Below are 19,988 nucleotides of genomic sequence, written 5' to 3'. Positions count from 1 at the left end.
TCCTCCAGCATCTTCACAAGGTCCTTTGCTGTTGTTCTGGGATTGATTTGCACTTTTCGCACCAAAGTACGCTCATCTCTAGGAGACAGAACACATCTCCTTCCTGAGCGGTTGTCACGACTTCTGCCGAAGTCGTTGCCTCTCCTTGTTCGGGCGGTGCTCGGCGTTCGACGTCACCGGTCTTCTAGCCATCATTGATCCTTTTTTCATTTTCCATTGGTTTTGTCTTGTCTTCCCACACACCTGTTTTCAATCCCATTCATTACCTGTTGTGTATTTAACCCTCTGTTTCCCCTCATGTCTTTGTCAGAGATTGATTTGTTGTCAGTGTAGTGTGATTGTTTGTATAGGTGCGCGTCGGGTCTTCGTACCCATGTTTTGTTTGTTTGTACATTTATTGTTATGGAGCATACTTGTGGAACTTTATTAAAAGACTCCATATTTACACTCCATTTGACTCTCCTGCGCCTGACTTCCCTGCCACCTATTACACCTACCTACCTATGCTTGACAGCGGTATGGCAGCTGTGTGGTCCCATGGTGTTTATACTTGCGTACTATTGTTTGTACAGATGAACGTGCTACCTTCAGGCATTTGGAAATTGCTCCCAAGGATGAACCAGACTTGTGGAGGTCTACAATTGTTTTCTGAGGTCTTGGCTGATTTCTTTTGATTTTCCCATGATATCAAGCAAAGAGGCACTGAGTTTGTAGGCCTTGAAATACATCCACAGGTACACCTCCACTTGACTCAAATTATGTCAATTAGCCTATCAGCAGCTTCTAAATCCATGACATAGTTTTCTGGAATTTTCCAAGCTATTTAAAGGCACAGTCAATTTAGTGTATGTAAACTTCTGACCCAATGGAATTGTGATACCGTGAATTATTAGTGAAATAATCTGTTTGTAAACAATTGTTGGAAAAATGTATTGTGTCATGCACAAAGAAGATGTCTTAGTGGACTTGCCAAAACTATAGCCCATTTAACAAGAAATTTGTGGAGTGGTTGAAAAACTAGTTTTAATGACTCCAACCTAAGTGTATGTAAACTAGTTTTAATGACTCCAACCTAAGTGTATGGAAACTAGTTTTAATTACTCCAACCTAAGTGTATGTAAACTAGTTTTAATGACTCCAACCTAAGTGTATGGGAACTAGTTTTAATGACTCCAACCTAAGTGTATGTAAACTAGTTTTAATGACTCCAACCTAAGTGTATGGGAACTAGTTTTAATGACTCCAACCTAAGTGTATGTAAACTAGTTTTAATGACTCCAACCTAAGTGTATGTAAACTAGTTTTAATGACTCCAACCTAAGTGTATGTAAACTAGTTTTAATGACTCCAACCTAAGTGTATGGGAACTAGTTTTAATGACTCCAACCTAAGTGTATGGGAACTAGTTTTAATGACTCCAACCTAAGTGTATGGGAACTAGTTTTAATGACTCCAACCTAAGTGTATGGGAACTAGTTTTAATGACTCCAACCTAAGTGTATGGGAACTAGTTTTAATGACTCCAACCTAAGTGTATGGGAACTAGTTTTAATGACTCCAACCTAAGTGTATGTAAACTTCCGACTTCAACTGTAGCTGCATCCGACTGTTCCCTGTCAATGGGCCGAGAACCTGTGATGTCAGAAAGTCTATAGGACAAACTGGATAAGTGACTGAACTAATAGGGAACAATGTTGTTGTTGTCTGTAAGAAGGAAGCTGTACAATGGTGTCATTTTGCTGAGTCTACCATTAAATGAGTTTAATGTTACACATTATAACAATTCCAAATAATGTGATAAATGGAAATGTGAATATTCTACCCAAGAATGTGAAGAAATGTGTCAGTTGCCAATCTGAATCTGGTTTACAGTACCCCTGCCGCACCATTGGCTGTTGAACTGTGTGATGGCAGACAGGCCAGGCCTGAGTAGGGATCTCTCTTCCAGACTTCCAGAAACACTGCAGTGCATGTGATCAGGGATAGCCCTGCTCAGCCTGCCGTCTGTCCAGACAGCCAGGGTAGGAACAAACATAACTCATTGTTTTCAGATGGCGGAGTTGGACTTCCATCAAGTCCATTTAATTAGCACTAAGGGGAAGAGCAAAGCAAGTAGAGAGAAGCAAGGAGGTTGTGAGGTGCACGTAGCGTACTGCATGCTTGACCGGAATACAGTGTGATGCTATGCATGACCACAAGTCTGCCATATGTCTTTCTACAAATATAAGGCATATGAAGAAATTAATTATTGATGAAGACTAAGATCATTATTCACAATTGTACAGAACGCAAACGGTTTAGAAACCATGGGCTGGCAGGTAGCCTATTGGTTAAAGCGTTGGACTTGGACCAAAAGGTTGCAAGGTAAAAATCTGCCCCTGAACAAGGCAGTTAACCCACTGTTCCTAGGCCGTAATTGAAAATAATAATTTGTTGTTAACTGACTTGCCTAGTTAAATGAAGGTAAAAAAATAATATTAAAATGTATCCCTGTCATAGTGTGTCCTTGTAGTCACCTTAGGACTCAAATTACTGTTTTTATTGTCATACTATTACCTCGTTTTAGCTCATTGGTTTATAGATAACAGTCTTGTGAACACAGGCAGTCAGGCAGTCAGGCAGTCAGGCAGTCAGGCAGTCAGTCAGTCGGTCAGTCAGTCAGTCAGTCCTACAGGCTGAGCATCTCCCCTGAGGCATCAAGATGCAGTCAGCTGTGGTACCCATGTAGCTTACCCCACCCTTCTTCCCTCTGGCATCTTAAATAATTCACTCAGTGCTTATTAGCTGTGTGAATAAGGAAAAAAGAGACAGATCAGAGCCCTTTTTATTCTAGCAGAGTTTGCTGTAGCGTCATGGCAACCGCTGCTGGAAGAACCCCCCCCTTCTCTCGCTTCACACACCTCACTGCACTCTGGTCCTGCATAGAGACAGCGTCTCCGAGAGGAGAGAGCAGCACCTACGGCCAGACTCTCTGAGCCCCTGCATTGTGCCAGGCTCAGCGTCTGCACGGCACGTCTCTCCTAACTGCTTATCGATTCTCCCAGCCTTTGCTCCTCCCTCCCTTGCTCCCTCCCTCTCCCTTCCTCTTCTTCGCTCCCTCTCCTTGCTTCTCCTTCGCACCTCCTTCGCTCCCTTACTCTCTCTCCTCTCCCCCTCTCTCTCTCTCTCTCTCTCTCTCGCTCTCTCTCTCTCTCTCTCTTTCTCTCTCTCTCCCTCTCCACTCCAGCCCTCCTTCCTTCCTTCCTTCCACCCTCCCTTTCACCCTGCGCCTAATTTTCAAAGCTCAGCATTCCCCTCTGCGTGTACTGTAGAGGGAGAACAAATGAACGAGAGGAGGAGGAGCAGAGTCCAGAGTACGCCATAACCCCCCACCCCCACCCCCACCCACCCAATTGATGACAAGTAGGATTTTATTGAGTAGCCCTTCAGCCAATGAGGCTGCAGTGCCGGGAAATACAGCAGTGAAACGGCACATAGCTTTGATGCTGGTGCTGATTTGCAGTGTGAGAGAATGTTAATGTGCGCGTGTATTTCATTTCATTTTCCCCAGATCTGATTAACTCCTCACTACAGGCAACTGTTTTGTGTCAGTGTGTGTGAAGAGGGCTTTCGTGAAGAGACCCCCGGGGGTGACTGCGGGGACTGAGCAGTTCCAAGAGACTTATCTTCTTCAGAGTGGGATAAACCCCAAAAAACTATTAATCTCAAACATTTCTTCTCCTAAGACCTTATCTCAAGTGTCCTGCAGGTACTACAGACAGAAGTCCCTCTCTCTCTTTTTCTCCAGGAGACAACAGCTCTCCGATACAGGTAAGGTGTCACTTCTTACTGTATGTACATGTTTGTTGATCGGTGATGAGTGCCGTGGTCATGTATCATTTAGTCATGGCAGTAACCAGCCTCATTACACTGCCCATCTACCTAGAGGACTGCAGTGGGAGAGGAAAGGCTCAAGGTAATTATAGTAGACAATGATATCTTCCCCAGTTTCAATTTGCTCTGGTTTAATGTAGAGACACTGCAGGGAAAGGGAGGCTGCCAGTGGAACTTTCTCTCTCAGTATTGAGGCAAGTCCTCATGCGTAGCTTCATACAGTGCTGCAGTATCACGTTACATAATAGTAGAAAATGTGTGTAAGAGAGTAGAACTTGGGATGGGGCTGTTTTTCACATGAGAAAACATTGAAACAAACACATTTCACAGTCCTCTACTTTTTATGGATACCATTCACTTCACGTATGCCGATTCAACTATGACTGAAGTGATCAGTGGAGTGTTTTAGTCCCAATTCAATGTTTGATCAAATGCCTTTAACATTTTTATTTTTTATTTTTGAGAGAAATTTACAAACAACCAATTTGTTGTTTATATCTGTTGATATCACATTTATATGCACTTATCTGGTTGATATAAGTCCATTTGTTTTCTATCTTTAAATTTAGACTAAAAGGAAGGTAAATGGTTGATAAAATGACATGATGACAGTTTTGAAGTAACATCATGAGAGGAACAGCCCCGTTCCACTATACATTCTGCTGCGCTGGGGGGTGCATGCAAGGTCAATTCTGCTGAACAAGCTATTCTGAAATAGCCCATGCATGCATTGAAGAGGTGCTACCCTGTACTGTAATGGATTCAAAGTAATGATATTAACTGTCAAAGCTAGGTTTCTCAGAACAAATGAACCACATCGCCCCTTTCCACCATGTGTAGCTTGTACCTAAGGTCATTGCATCATCATTGACTACGTTGACTGCGCATCTTTTCTTGGGTTGATTTGAAAGTCTTCCACACCACCCTGAAGGGTACAGTTTACCAGAAAAAAAGTGGACCTCAGTGAAAATGCAGCAGTTTATATCAGGTTATAAAACCTGATCTTCTAAGCAATTCCATATTCCTCATATGCATACTTTAGTCATGAATCATTAGCATAAGGATGGAATCTCTATATACCACATCAGGATGTAAACAATGGTATTGAGGGGCAGCATTACCCAAGGTGACAAGTGAGTGTCTTTCTATGGGGCTGTTGTGTTCTCAGGTGGTGTTTCAGGCTGGTCGGTCTTCAGGGCCACTATGTGTACGGGACTGGGACTCTCCAGGTTTAGAACCTCCTATAGCTCCTCCCACCAGTCTCCTCCGGTGTACAGGACTGCCTGTACTGGGACTCTCCTGGTTAAGATGCATAGGGGTACGCCTCCTCTGGCACAGCAGAGGTGATTCAGAGGAGCCACAGCCGCAGCACTCTCTCTCTCTCTCTCTCTCTCTCTCTCTCTCTCTCTCTCTCTCTCTCTCTCTCTCACACATGCACACTTGCGCACACACACACACACACACACACACACACACACACACACACACACACACACACACACACACACACACACACACACACACACACACACACACACACACACACACACACACACACACACACACACACACACACACACACACACACACACACACACACACACACACACACACACACACACACAGTTGTCCAGGGAATAGTGCTGAGCTGGCCATGTCATGGGGGAGGATACTGGGATACGTACCAGGGCTAGTTCATAAATCAGTAAAATGGAGTCTATTTTGGGTCATAGGGGTAAGTGGGAGAGACATGTCTGGGGTTTTACTGCTTGGTTAAAATGGATGGGCTTTCAAAGGAATGAGGCAACACTACAGTAACCCTCACCCTAACCCTAACCCTTATTTGTGAGTAGAGGAGGTCAATTGCTGTTTCCTCTCCTGGTCAACATAAAAGCATAACAGTTAAGAAATATTCCCGTACATCGATAGGTCTTCTACTCTTCACGTTGGAGCGGTTGGGCAGCTGAAAAGGAAAGGCCTTGATGCTTCACCACAATCTCTCTCTCTCTCCCTCTCTTGGATAGATTTTGTGCAGTAATAAACTGTTTGTATGATCTCTCCCAGAAGATGTTCCATTGTTAATGACATGCCAGGTGCACATTGAGATGATACTGAGATGATATTTTTCATTGTGAGTCAAACTGCATATAAGCTTGGGAAGTCTTCACATGTCCATGGCAGACATTTCTGTAACACATTTTGTGAAGTACATACGGATGTTTTATAATGTGCTTTGTAAACTGACTAAAGGCTGTTTTTGTAAGACTGATGCAAATTTTGGAAATGCCTGTTGTAATTCTCTAACATGGCCTTTGTACCGTTTAGCCACCGTTTAGCCATGTTACAGCCATCTGAGCCAGTGATGTATTATGAAGTCATGTTTAGCCTACTTTTATAGTGAGCCTGGACTTCCCTCTAAAAGTTACTGACTTGCTGTCTTTGTTTCATTGGGAACTGCAGGCAAACACTGTCAGTTTACACTTTACTGCTGTGGTAGAGGGTTTGTTTGTGTAGCCAGCCACTGGGGTCAGATAGGAGAAAGGAGAAAAAGAGAGACAATACAAAGGAAGGTAATGAGATGTTGTCAGAGTCCTATCTTCCTCTCTTAGCTCTCTCCAGGTCCACTGGTACTGAAGCTAGCTGCCTGCCACCCCAATTGTCACTGCTTCTAGACAATAATGAAACCACCCTACAGGTTATTTGGCATACACATTATGGCAAGCTACTCCTGTTATTCACATATTCAGAGATAAAGGCCTACATTTTCATTAAAGTGTATAAGTTTTCTCTGCCTTATAGTATATAATACATACTGTATCTTTGGGATCCATAACATCAACATTGTATTGATTCTAAAGTTTGATTAATCCCAAAATGCTATGTTCAACTTGCTGTAAGTGTCATATCTAGCCTGAAATCCAGTCTGTTTGTGCTAACTTCCACTCCTTGCCACTCCTTGTCATGCATGACAAGGCAAGGCGTGGAATGTTAGCACAAACAGACTATCATATCTGTGTTTCTTGTTGTTTCATGCGCTACTACCCGTGAACAGACTCTGAGTCTATGATCTTTTGAATTATAAAACATGCTCTTGTCCAGGGTCCCCCTTCTCGGCAAATCAGTGACCCAGCGACCTCCATCATACGTCTTGTATTATCATCAGGTGAATGATAATGGCAAGGAGAAGTAATCATTATTTTGAAGTGAATAGATTTGGTAGATGGTTTTCATTATTTTGACCTCCCCACGTTATAATTGGAAGAGGAAGTGTAAACTCTAACAGCCTATTAGCTGGAAAGAAAACTCCAAACACATTTTCACTAAGAGCAGCTGGTTAAACAAAGGTTAGCCATGTGTTTGCAAACAGGTATGTACAAGTCAAGGCGCATACCAGCAGCCAGCAGCCTATTCATGGGTGATTCTTAAAAGCCTATGTGAGATACTCCAGTGAGTGTAATTGGCTTAATATTAGGAGTTGAGAAATAAATGTGACATTATTTAAATTTTTAGAAGTAAGATATTCTCCTCTTTTCTACTGTAGGTATGTAAAGCACAGTTAGTTTATTATGTTGTTGGTAGAGATATTCACAAAAACATTAAAACAAAAAAAAGATATATATATTTTTTAATGTATTTATTTGCCGGCCCCTGCAGTACCTCCGCATACTCCTAGGGGGCCACGGATCCCCGGTTGAATACCCCTGCTCTAATGATTGAATAACTAATGACCAAGTGTTGGTTAGAGAACTGCCCATTATCTCATAGTTGGAGTGAGAGACCACCATGCAGCTTTCATTGTTACAGATAAGAGTAGTGTAGACCAAACCCTGCAGCCCCAGTAAGCACTGATCAAGCACTGATCACAGCAGGCACACCATCCTCAGCTTCCGCTTCCGAATATATTACTCGCTAATGTTGAGTCTCTGGATAATAAAGTAGACGAGCTCAGGGTGAGGATCCCCTTCCAGAGAGACATCAGGGACTGTAATATACTCCAATTCATGGAATCATGGCTCTCTCCAAATATACTGTCCATACAGCCAGCTGGGTTCTCAGTAGATCGCGCAGACAGGAATAAAGAACTCTCCTGGAAGAAGGACTTGGTGTATGTTTCATGATTAACCACTCATGGTGTGATTGTGATAACATACAGAAACTCTTCACCCAACCTAGAATTCCACACAATCAAACGCCGACCGTTTTACCTCCCAAGAGAATTCTCTTTGGTTATAGTCACAGCCATGTATATTCCCCCTCAAGCCGATACCCCGACGGCCCTCAAGGAACTACATTGGACTTTATGCAAAGTGTAAACGACATATACTGAGAACACATTTATTGTAGCTGGGGATTTTAACAAAGCAAATTTTAGGAAAATGCTATCGATGTTCTATCAACACATTGACTGTAGTACTCGCCCTGGGAAAACATTTGACCACTGATATTCTTTCTTCCGGGATGCCTACAAGGCCCTCTACTGCCCTCCTCTTGGCAAATCAGATCACGACTCCATTTTGCTCCTCCTTTCCTATAGGCAGAAACTCAAACAGGAAGGTCTATTTAATGCTGGTCTGACCAATCGGAATCCATGCTTCAAGATTGTTTTGATCATGCGGACAGGGATATGTTCCGGAGTTCACCAGGAAGTGTATACGGGATGTTGTTCCCACAGTGACTATTGAAACTTACCCAAACCGGAAACCGAGGCTAGATGGCAGTATTCTCGTTAAACTGAAAGCGTGAACCAACGCATTTAACCATGGCAAGGTAACTGGGAATATGTTTGAATAAAAACAGTGTAGTTATTCCCTCTGTAAAGCAATCAAACAGGCAAAACGGCGTTACAGAGACAAAGTGGAGTTGCAATTCAATGGCTCAGACACGTGACATATGTGGCAGGGTCTACAGACAATCACGGATTACAAAGGGAAAACAAGCCACGTTTTGGATGCTTTGAGGATAACACAGTGCCTTCGAAAAGGGCCCCTCACAAGGACTGTGGGCTCTCGTTATCCTTGGCTGATGTAAGTAAAACATTTCAATGTGTTAACCTTTGCAAGGCTGCCGGCCCAGACGGCATCCCTAGCCACATCCTCAGAGCATGCGCAGACCAGCTGGCTGGAGTGTTTACAGACATATTCAATTTCTCCCTATCCCAGTCTGCTGTCCACAATTGCTTCAATATGTCCACCATTGTTCCTGTTCCAAGAAAGCAAAGGTAACTGAACTACATGACAATTGCTTCTGTCATCATGAAGTGCTTTGAGAGGCTAGTTAAGGATCGTATCACCTCTACCTTACCTTACACCCCAGACCCACTTCGGTTTGCTTACCGCCCCAATAGATCTACAGACGATGCAATCGTCATTGCATTTCACACTGCCCTATCCCACTTGGACAAGAGGAATACATATGAAAGAATGCTGTTCATTGACTATAGCTCAGCCTTCAAAACCATAGTACCCTCCAAGCTCATCATCAGGCTCGGGGCCCTGGGTCTGAAACCCGCCCTGTGCAACCCAGTCTTGGATTTCCTGATGGGCAAGACCCTGGGTGGTGAAGGTAGGAAACAACACCTTCATTTCACTGATCCTCAACCCAGGGGCCCCACAAGGGTGCATACTTAGCCCCGTCCCCCAAGACCCTTACAAACTTTTACAGATGCACAATTGAGAGCGTCCTGTCAGGCTGTATCACCGCCTAGTACGGTAACTGCCACGCCCGCAACCACAGGGCTCTCCAGAGGATGGTGCAGTCTGTCCAACATTTCACCGGGGGCACACTGCCTGCCCTCCAGGACACCTACAGCACCCAGTGTCACAGGACGGCCTAAAACATCATCAAGGACGTCAACCACCCGAGCCACGGCCTGTTCACCCCGCTACCATCCAGAAGGCGAGGTCAGGACAGGTGCATCAAAGCAAGGACAGAGAGACTGAAAAACAGCTTCTATCTCAAGTCCATCAGACTGTTAAATAGCCATCACTAGCCGGCTTCCCCCCGGTTACTCAAACCTGCAACTTAGAGGCTGCTGCCCTGGAACACTAGTCACTTGAATAATGTTTACATACTGCTTTACTCATCTTGTATGTATATAACGTATTCTCTTCTACTGTATTCTAGTCAATGCCAATCCGACATTGCTCATCCTAATATTTATATATATCTTAATTTCATTACTTTACTTTTAGTTTCGTGGGTATTGTTGTGAATTGTTAGATATTACTGCACTGTTGGAGCTAGGAACACAAGCATGCTGCTAAACCCGCAATAACATCTGCTAAATATGAGTATGTGACCAGTACAATTTGATTTGATTTGATTAATATGTTTGATAAGAGCCACAGAAAGCCTGAACTATCAGGCCTGCTGCCATGTCTGTGTTGTTTTTCCTAACTGTTAGAAAGATATGCTGTCTATGTTATATGCCAGCAGAGTTGGAAGCTCAAGAGGTGAGAGAGTATAGCTGAGAATTCTCATAGCTTAGTGGAGTCCACATCAGCACAAACTCCATTGACTGGGGTGGGCAACTATTGCAGAATGGGCTTCCCACTCTACTTCACTACATCTGGTTGATTAATGTGGGTAATCGAATTAAAGTTCCGTCAATGACGTGTTAAACCCTGATTGAATTTCTGAGAAATCTATGCAGCCATGTTAATGGGCAAACAGCAATCGAAAACTATATCATATGACATTTACCCTCCTCTGTTAAATAAAGGACAGCTCAACTTCACTGCCCCCTATTGGTCAGAATCCAGATCTTCAATTATAGACTTGAGCATCACCACAATGTGGGTGCAAAGATCTCAGAATAGTAACATTGTACATACTATCTTCAAATGATTTAGTAAGACTGAGAATGCATCCATCCCACATTGAATGCTGTAAGTTAAGAATATTGACTATGTACTGACCAGGAACAGCCTGAAGAGACAGGGAGAGTATTCTGCCTCTTTGTGAGGAAATGCTGAGAATCATCCTTCCATAATGATGCCAATTTGTCTTCCTTGCTCTTCCTCTGTCTCTCAAGCAAGAAATCCTGGTGAGCTGCTGAACCAGAAAATAGAATATGTCCAGACAGAGCTTAGTTTGGTTTATATAAGTTCCTAAGATATGATGCAGGCCTCCTGCTGATGAAGTAATTGCTGGTGCAGCCTTAACTTTCAACGTTGAAGGATTCAGTCTAATGAATACTAGTGGTTCTCCAGTTTCCTTAGCAATACAGAAAAATCACAGAAAAAAACACCAACTCTTAAAATCTATTCAGATAAATGGGGTGCAAAGAGATAAGTTAATTAGTCAGTCCCTTATGGAAGGCCTTTCCCTCAGTAGCCTACTCAGTCAAGTTGCCCCAGATCCGTTGAATGGGGCAACACGCTCTGCTCTTCGTGTAGGGTGATGAATTCAGACTGAGCTCTCTCTCTCTCCTTTATCCTCTCCCCCTAGCCCATCTCTAACTGTTTCAACCAGCTCTAGTCGGTCAAGCTATTTTAGGTACCGGCAGGAAGCACAAAAATAATGAGCGTGTGTATAATAGACAGAAAATGAGAGATGGAGGGAGAGTGTACATGACAGAGGGCATGTGTGCATGAGAGATAGAGAGAAAGTGTGTGTGTGTGTGAGAGAGAGAGAGAGAGAGAGAGAGAGAGAGAGAGAGAGAGAGAGAGAGAGAGAGAGAGAGAGAGAGAGAGAGAACTAAACCAAGAGCAGCCAAGAGGGTAAGAAAGAGTCAAAACGTCTGACTGGCCTAATTTGAGCAACCTTGAAAGACAGAGGAGGCAGAGGCTATGTGATGCTGGAATGGAGGGACTGTGATGGTGTTGGCATGGAGGGACTGTGATGGTGTTGGCATGGAGGGACTGTGATGGTGTTGGCATGGAGGGACTGTGATGGTGTTGGCATGGAGGGACTGTGATGGTGTTGGGATGGAGGGACTGTGATGGTGTTGGGATGGAGGGACTGTGATGGTGCTGGGATGGAGGGACTGTGATGGTGATGGGATGGAGGGACTGTGATGGTGCTGGGATGGAGGGACTGTGATGGTGTTAGGATGGAGTGTGATGGTGATGGGATGGAGGGACTGTGATGGTGTTAGGATGGAGTGTGATGGTGATGGGATGGAGGGACTGTGATGGTGTTAGGATGGAGGGACTGTGATGGTGTTAGGATGGAGTGTGATGGTGATGAGATGGAGTGTAATGGTGATGGGATGGAGGGACTGTGATGGTGTTAGGATGGAGTGTGATGGTGTTAGGATGGAGTGTAATGGTGATGGGATGGAGGGACTGTGATGGTGTTAGGATGGAGTGTGATGGTGATGGGATGGAGGGACTGTGATGGTGTTAGGATGGAGTGTGATGGTGATGGGATGGAGGGACTGTGATGGTGTTAGGATGGAGTGTGATGGTGATAGGATGGAGGGACTGTGATGGTGTTAAGATGGAGTGTGATGGTTTTGGCATGGAGGGACTGTGATGGTGTTGGGATGGAGGGACTGTGATGGTGTTGGGATGGAGGGACTGTGATGGTGTTAGGATGGAGTGTGATGGTGATGGGATGGAGCGACTGTGATGGTGTTAGGATGGAGTGTGATGATGATGGGATGGAGGGACTGTGATGGTGTTAGGATGGAGGGACTGTGATGGTGTTAGGATGGAGTGTGATGGTGATGGGATGGAGTGTAATGGTGATGGGATGGAGCGACTGTGATGGTGTTAGGATGGAGTGTGATGATGATGGGATGGAGGGACTGTGATGGTGTTAGGATGGAGGGACTGTGATGGTGTTAGGATGGAGTGTGATGGTGGTGTGATGGTGTTGGCATGGAGGGACTGTGATGATGTTGGGATGGAGGGACTGTGATGGTGTTGGGATGGAGGGACTGTGATGGTGTTAGGATGGAAGGACTGTGATGGTGTTGGGATGGAGGGACTGTGATGGTGTTGGGATGGAGGGACTGTGATGGTTTTGGCATGGAGGGATGGTGATGGGATGGAGGGACTGTGATGGTGATGGGATGGAGGGACTGTGATGGTGATGGGATGGAGGGACTGTGATGGTGTTGGCATAGAGGTACTGTGATGGTGTTGGCATGGAGGGACTGTGATGGTGTTGGCATGGAGGGATGGTGATGGGGATGGAGGTGACTGTGATGGTTTTGGCATGGAGGGATGGTGATGGGATGGAGGGACTGTGATGGTGATGGGATGGAGGGACTGTGATGGTGATGGGATGGAGGGACTGTGATGGTGTTGGCATAGAGGTACTGTGATGGTGTTGGCATGGAGGGACTGTGATGGTGTTGGCATGGAAGGAAGGTGATGGGAAGGAGGGACTGTGATGGTGTTGGGATGGAGGGACTGTGATGGTGTTAGGATGGAGGGACTGTGATGGTGTTGGGATGGAGGGACTGTGATGGTGTTGGGATGGAGTGACTGTGATGGTTTTGGGATGGAGGGACTGTGATGGTGTTGGGATGGAGGGACTGTGATGGTGGTGGGATGGAGGGGCTGTGATGGTGTTGGGATGGAGGGACTGTGGTGGTGTTGGGATGGAGGGACTGTGATGGTGTTGGGATGGATGGAGGGACTGTGATGGTGATGGGATGGAGGGACTGTGATGGTGATGGGATGGAGGGACTGTGATGGTGATGGGATGGAGGGACTGTGATGGTGATGGGATGGAGGGAGTGTGATGGTGATGGGATGGAGGGACTGTGATGGTGTTAGGATGGAGGGACTGTGATGGTGTTAGGATGGAGTGTGATGGTGATGGGATGGAGGGACTGTGATGGTGTTAGGATGGAATGTGATGGTGACGGGATGGAGGGACTGTGATGGTGTTAGGATGGAGGGACTGTGATGGTGTTAGAATGGAGTGTGATGGTGATGGGATGGAGGGACTATGATGGTGTTAGGATGGAGTGTGATGGTGATGGGATGGAGGGACTGTGATGGTGTTAGGATGGAGTGTGATGGTGTTGGGATGGAGGGACTGTGATGGTGTTAGGATGGAGTGTGATGGTGATGGGATGGAGGGACTGTGATGGTGTTAGGATGGAGTGTGATGGTGATGGGATGGAGGGACTGTGATGGTGTTAGGATGGAGTGTGATTGGGATGGAGGGACTGTGATGGTGTTAGGATGGAGTGTGATGGTGATGGGATGGAGGGACTGTGATGGTGTTAGGATGGAGTGTGATGGTGATGGGATGGAGGGACTGTGATGGTGTTAGGATGGAGGGACTGTGATGGTTTTGGGATGGAGGGACTGTGATGGTGTTGGGATGGAGGGACTGTGATTGTGGTGGGGTGGAGGGGCTGTGATGGTGAATGGTATGGAGGGACTGTGATGGTGTTGGGATGGAGGGACTGTGATGGTGTTGGGATGGAGGGACTGTGATGGTGGTGGGATGGAGGGACTGTGATGGTGGTGGGATGGAGGGACTGTGATGGTGGTGGGATGGAGGGACTGTGATGGTGATGGGATGGAGGGACTGTGATGGTGGTGGGATGGAGGGGCTGTGATGGTGATGGGATGGAGGGACTGTGATGGTGTTGGGATGGAGGGACTGTGATGGTGTTAGGATGGAGGGACTGTGATGGTGATGGGATGGAGGGACTGTGATGGTGTTGGGATGGAGGGACTGTGATGGTGTTGGGATGGAGGGACTGTGATGGTGATGGGATGGAGGGACTGTGATGGTGATGGGATGGAGGGACTGTGATGGTGATGGGATGGAGGGACTGTGATGGTGATGGGATGGAGGGACTGTGATGGTGATGGGATGGAGGGACTGTAATGATGATGGGATGGAGGGACTGTGATGGTGATGGGATGGAGGGACTGTAATGATGATGGGATGGAGGGACTGGATGGTGATGGGATGGAGGGACTGTGCTGGTGATGGGATGGAGGGAGTGTGATGGTGATGGGATGGAGGGACTATGATGGTGTTAGGATGGAGGGACTGTGATGGTGTTAGGATGGAGTGTGATGGTGATGGGATGGAGGGACTGTGATGGTGTTAGGATGGAATGTGATGGTGATGGGATGGAGGAACTGTGATGGTGATGGGATGGAGGGACTATGATGGTGTTAGGATGGAGTGTGATGGTGATGGGATGGAGGGACTGTGATGGTATTAGGATGGAGTGTGATGGTGATGGGATGGAGGGACTGTGATGGTGTTAGGATGGAGTGTGATGGTGATGGGATGGAGGGACTGTGATGGTGTTAGGATGGAGTGTGATGGTGTTGGGATGGAGGGACTGTGATGGTGTTAGGATGGAGTGTGATGGTGATGGGATGGAGGGACTGTGATGGTGTTAGGATGGAGTGTGATGGTGATGGGATGGAGGGACTGTGATGGTGTTAGGATGGAGTGTGATGGTGATGGGATGGAGGGACTGTGATGGTGTTAGGATGGAGGGACTGTGATGGTTTTGGGATGGAGGGACTGTGATGGTGTTGGGATGGAGGGACTGTGATTGTGGTGGGGTGGAGGGACTGGATGGGGGATGGAGGGACTGTGATGGTGAATGGTATGGAGGGACTGTGGTGGTGTTGGGATGGAGGGACTGTGATGGTGTTAGGATGGAGGGACTGTGATGGTGATGGGATGGAGGGACTGTGATGGTGATGGGATGGAGGGACTGTGATGGTGGTGGGATGGAGGGACTGTGATGGTGGTGGGATGGAGGGACTGTGATGGTGATGGGATGGAGGGACTGTGATGGTGATGGGATGGAGGGACTGTGATGGTGATGGGATGGAGGGACTGTGATGGTGATGGGATGGAGGGACTGTGATGGTGGTGGGATGGAGGGGCTGTGATGGTGATGGGATGGAGGGACTGGGATGGGATGGAGGGACTATGATGGGATGGAGGGACTGTGGTGGTGTTGGGATGGAGGGACTGTGATGGTGTTAGGATGGAGGGACTGTGATGGTGATGGGATGGAGGGACTGTGATGGTGATGGGATGGAGGGACTGTGATGGTGTTGGGATGGAGGGACTGTGATGGTGATGGGATGGAGGGACTGTGATGGTGATGGGATGGAGGGACTGTGATGGTGATGGGATGGAGGGACTGTGATGGTGATGGGATGGAGGGACTGTGATGGTGATGGGATGGAGGGACTGTGATGGTGATGGGATGGAGGGAGTGTGATGGTGATGGGATGGAGGGACTATGATGGTGTTAGGATGGAGGGACTGTGATGGTGTTAGGATGGAGTGTGATGGTGATGGGATGGAGGGACTGTGATGGTGTTAGGATGGAGGGACTGTGATGGTGTTAGGATGGAGTGTGATGGTGATGGGATGGAGGGACTGTGATGGTGTTAGGATGGAGTGTGATGGTGATGGGATGGAGGGACTGTGATGGTGTTAGGATGGAGTGTGATGGTGATGGGATGGAGGGACTGTGATGGTGTTAGGATGGAGGGACTTTGAGACTGTATCCAGGGGGTGCCATGTACTTAGGTCACTGTCAGCCTCGACAGATCCTGTCCTGAGACATTACTAATTTATTATAATAATCCTGAATATGAATCATGTTCAAAATCATTTCCTGTCTTTAATCCTTGACCCAGCCAATTTATTTACTGGAGGCAACTATTTTTATTTGAAATGTGACTTCTTCCAATTGCTTGCGTTAGTTAGTTATTGTATTAATATCCTGTAATATTACCGTTAGTACCCAGTTAGTTGAGTTAGTGTTTTGACTAGCTATTTCAAGTTTAAAATACAGTACCAATGTCTTACTCCTTCTATAAAGTATTGCAGTGGGTAGTACACATGATCTAGATAAATATCATGGACAAAATGAGGAAGATTTTGGTGTGTTTTGCAAGCTGAAATAAGTCATTGTAAATTGTCATGGCATACATTAATACTATAAAGTACTGGTCTGGCACAACATACTAGAATTAACTGGGAAGTGCACATTTAGATCAGTGAGATTAATATTGTCTTTGTTCATTTGTTCATTTCTTGTTCATTTGTTCATTTCTCTCAAAGATTGCAACTGTAGACAAACATTTCTCTTGAAGATAGCAACTGTAGGCAAACATTTCTCTTGAAGATAACAACTGTGGACAAGTATTTCTCTTGAAGATAACAACTGTGGACAAGTATTTCTCTTGAAGATAGCAACTGTGGACAAGTATTTCTCTTGAAGATAGCAACTGTGGACAAACATTTCTCTTGAAGATAGCAACTGTGGACAAGTATTTCTCTTGAAGATAACAACTGTGGACAAGTATTTCTCTTGAAGATAGCAACTGTGGACAAGTATTTCTCTTGAAGATAACAACTGTGGACAAGTATTTCTCTTGAAGATAGCAACTGTGGACAAGCATTTCTCTTGAAGATAGCAACTGTGGACAAGTATTTCTCTTGAAGATAACAACTGTGGACAAGTATTTCTCTTGAAGATAGCAACTGTGGACAAGTATTTCTCTTGAAGATAACAACTGTGGACAAGTATTTCTCTTGAAGATAACAACTGTGGACAAGTATTTCTCTTGAAGATAGCAACTGTGGACAAGTATTTCTCTTGAAGATAGCAACTGTGGACAAGTATTTATCTTGAAGATAACAACTGTGGACAAGTATTTCTCTTGAAGATAACAACTGTGGACAAGTATTTCTCTTGAAGATAGCAACTGTGGACAAGTATTTCTCTTGAAGATAACAACTGTGGACAAGTATTTCTCTTGAAGATAGCAACTGTGGACAAGTATTTCTCTTGAAGATAGCAACTGTGGACAAGTATTTCTCTTGAAGATAACAACTGTGGACAAGTATTTCTCTTGAAGATAGCAACTGTGGACAAGCATTTCTCTTGAAGTTGGACACGTATCTTTGTCCTGTGTTGTCCTTGTTGCCCTTGTACGTCTGGATGTCATGCTGCTGAGATGTCACACTGCAATTTTTTGATCTAACACTTTCTGATTTTCCCCGGGTGCTTGCATTTTTTTATGACAAAAGGGAAAGCAATTGCATAGTTGCCAGCCTGCCACTGAAGGACTGGCGATTGCACAGATCTGTACAGACATTGTAGTTGTTGGCACGAAGCAGCATGTGGAATGATAACTTTAATAAAGGGCTCGAAACCAGGTTCATAGCTGATTTTTGTTATCTGAAGTTTTCAGTAAGGCCTTCAGTGTTTCCTGAACAAATTCACTGGCCAGGAAAAACTTAGGGCCCTACTCATCAGTTGTAATGCTATATTTCTGTCATTATTGATAACTGGAGAAAAGACACTCAGACATAATCTGCAAGATTGATTGTTGATGCCTATATGTTTTACATCATTGATATGGTAACCAAAATCTAGAACAAGTTATGTCACCAGGTGGTGACAAGCCTATAGTATTCTAGAACTAGTTATGTCACCAGGTGGTGACTAGCCTATAGTATTATAGAACTAGTTATGTCATCAAGTGGTGACTAGCCTATAGTATTCTAGAACTAGTTACGTCACCAGGTGGTGACTAGCCTATAGTATTCTAGAACTAGTTACGTCACCAGGTGGTGACTAGCCTATAGTATTCTAGAACTAGTTATGTCACCAGGTGGTGACTAGCCTATAGTATTCTAGAACTAGTTATGTCACCAGGTGGTGACCAGCCTATAGTATTCTAGAACTAGTTATGTCACCAGGTGGTGACTAGCCTATAGTATTCTAGAACTAGTTATGTCACCAGGTGGTGACTAGCCTATAGTATTCTAGAACTAGTTATGTCATCAGGTGGTGACTAGCCTATAGTATTCTAGAACTAGTTATGTCACCAGGTGGTGACTAGCCTATAGTATTCTAGAACTAGTTATGTCACCAGGTGGTGACTAGCCTATAGTATTCTAGAACTAGTTATGTCATCAGGTGGTGACTAGCCTATAGTGTTCTGTTTATAATGTGAAAGAAGTTCAAGCATGCAATGCCCCATGCGGTAGAGTGTATATGAATACATCTATTACTTTTAATGATCAGAGAATGTTCTATTTCACATAATCATATCCTTTAGTCTTCCAAGTGGTTGGATGTTTGGTAGGTCATGTTATAAAGTAGGTTTATGTGAAAGAGTAATTGAAAATGACTCCTCTTATTTCACAATTGATCTTAGTTAATTATAATAGAATTCTCAGGTCAATCCATTTAATTACAGTTGGAGACAGGAGATTTTAATAAGGAAGAGCGTAATTAGTAAATGTCTGCTTCATTTTCCAATAGTTTCCAAGTAAATAGTCTGATATTATACGTCTGTGTTGTGACAGCTGGATCGTTCTCCTTTTGACTTTTCTGTGATGTACATTCGGTGCTATATGTATGATAATACATTGAAGAGGAATGAAGATGGACCGATAGTTCCTCAATGTAACTTCTTCTTGCTTGAGCCTGAGGCCTTTACCAATATGGCTGATCACAACAGCTTTACAGCATTAGCCTAGACTATACAATGCTCCAGGTGTACGATCTAGTCCAAACACAGTAAGTAGAACATTGCCTTTCACGTCCTGGGTATTTGGCCTGGTTCAGGTAAACACTGTTCCTTTCCTCGTACTTTGTGAGATCATAATCATAAAAAAGGGCAATTCCACAGTAACCAGATGACATTTTAACTCAGATTTATTTAACTTTAAAAGGTATGCAAAGCAAAAACCATTGATATAAAAGTTTAACAAACCATACAACTATGTATAAGGACTACTCTGAACAATTTACATAGAACATTTCGCCAAAACTGTGCAAATGAAAAGTTTGGTAACAAAATTACGGTAAAATCTCCCTCTGTTTTTTATGCGACCATGTTTTCCCAAAAATCTGAATTAAGATTCAAAGATGTCAGCAGAAAGAATGGGGTGTCAGCTGTGACTTTACACCTGGAGTTTGAAAGAAAATAGTTTGGTTATTGAACTGTGTTTATTGCGATTCGAAACTGAGATTTTATTGTGTATGCCTGCTGCGGTGAGAGGAGAGAGCATGAGAACTCATTTTGATCAGGTAGGTCAATTAAAGTGATGAAAACATTTTTGCCCATTATTTAAAAAGAAGACGGCGGACAAGCTATAGGAAGAAAAATACTGGGTTTTTGGCGCAGGTACAG

At 44.7% G+C, this 19,988-nt stretch overlaps 1 protein-coding gene across 1 annotated transcript in view; it reads left to right on the top strand.

Annotated features, from left to right (window-relative positions):
* The first annotated feature begins 3,443 nt into the window (after positions 1–3,443).
* The window catches only part of LOC118388233 (synaptotagmin-2-like), a 51,650-nt gene continuing 35,105 nt past the window's right edge, over positions 3,444–19,988 (top strand). The window contains exon 1 of the mRNA XM_035777078.2: positions 3,444–3,810. The gene's annotated coding sequence lies outside the window, so the exon portion shown is untranslated. The remainder of the gene's footprint in view (positions 3,811–19,988) is intronic.

Source organism: Oncorhynchus keta, chromosome 10 (assembly GCF_023373465.1).
Source record: "Oncorhynchus keta strain PuntledgeMale-10-30-2019 chromosome 10, Oket_V2, whole genome shotgun sequence".
Lineage (NCBI taxonomy): Eukaryota > Metazoa > Chordata > Actinopteri > Salmoniformes > Salmonidae > Oncorhynchus > Oncorhynchus keta.
This window is presented reverse-complemented; position numbering and strand designations above follow the sequence as displayed.